The sequence below is a fragment of the Octopus bimaculoides genome, chromosome 2 (assembly GCF_001194135.2).
Source record: "Octopus bimaculoides isolate UCB-OBI-ISO-001 chromosome 2, ASM119413v2, whole genome shotgun sequence".
NCBI classification, from domain to species: Eukaryota; Metazoa; Mollusca; class Cephalopoda; order Octopoda; family Octopodidae; genus Octopus; species Octopus bimaculoides.
This window is the reverse complement of record NC_068982.1, coordinates 89,876,985-89,878,203: the sequence shown is the minus strand read 5'-3', so window position 1 is coordinate 89,878,203 and position 1,219 is coordinate 89,876,985. Positions and strand designations below refer to the sequence as shown.

Genomic DNA, 1,219 nt, shown 5'->3' with positions numbered 1-1,219 from the left:
CATTCATACATATATTGATATGTACACACATGCACACATTAATACACTTATGTTTTACATTTCTTAAAAAAAAAGAATATATATGTAATAATATATATATATATATATATATATATGCATATAGAGATATATAAAAAAATTACAATTTGTTCTTAGTGAAAAGTCAAGTACGTTTGCTTTATACTTGCTGAACGTACGTCATATAACCTTATAAGGTTAAACGCGCACAAGGTTATTCTGACGTAGTTTACTTTGTACGACTTCAGAACAGATTGATATTTATTTATCAAAATGACGAATCGCTACTAATTTACCCAGACTTTTTAGAATATGAAGGCGGTATTCTTGCATAGCCTTAGCGGTGTGGTTGAAAGAAACTAAATAACTAAAGAAACACTATGTACGTGCTTTGTATGGTTGTTTTGTTTTTTATAATTTACAAAAAGGGTTAAGCTATACCACTTTCTTATATAGACACAAAGGCACATATTTTGTGGACGGACAGGGTGACTTCCACTCATGCTGTCGATGTGACAGTCAACCGATTTTTACTCCCGTCTTTTTAGTCGGGCCCTGATACTTCACAGAGCTTCCACTAGTAGAAAGCAGGCAAGAAGGTATTCTGAACTCTATGACCTGACCTGGCTTGGTCTTTGTTAAAGGCAAGTAAACTTGATGTTACTATCGGGCGACGAGATTAAGTCAGTCACATAAGTATGCCACAGTGGGAACTGAACTTAAGACCTAAAGGGCCGGAGCAAATATCGCTAGACATCCGCTTCAATTTCCTAACGACTTTAGCCAATTTGTCACCCTTAAATAATGTTTATATCATACATATGTCACGGCCTCACCATATGGTTCGTATATAAATTATCGAAAAAAGAAAGACAAAATAGACTCCACCCAGTAGGGTTTTAAATGCATTAAGCGTGACATAAATTCGAGGAGGTTCACTAGAGCATCGGATGTACTGCCGTAAGGTATAGTAATTGTGTGCTCATATCTGAGATCGGCTTCACATTTTATCCTTTGTAAGGGGAAGTAATAGCTGATAGTTAGTATATCCATCCTGGGAAATGTGTAACGTTTGTAGTTATGTTAGAAATACTCTACTATAATACTCTATAATTATTCTCTCATTCTCTCTCTCTTTCTCTCTCTCTCTCTCTCTTTCTCTCTCTCTCTCTCTCTTTCTCTCTCTCTCTCTCTCTATATA

General features: G+C 35.4%; 1 protein-coding gene across 3 annotated transcripts in view; it reads left to right on the top strand.

Moving 5' to 3' along the window:
- The window catches only part of LOC106874430 (uncharacterized), a 1,214,035-nt gene that overhangs the window by 811,912 nt on the left and 400,904 nt on the right, over positions 1–1,219 (top strand). The window lies entirely within an intron of this gene.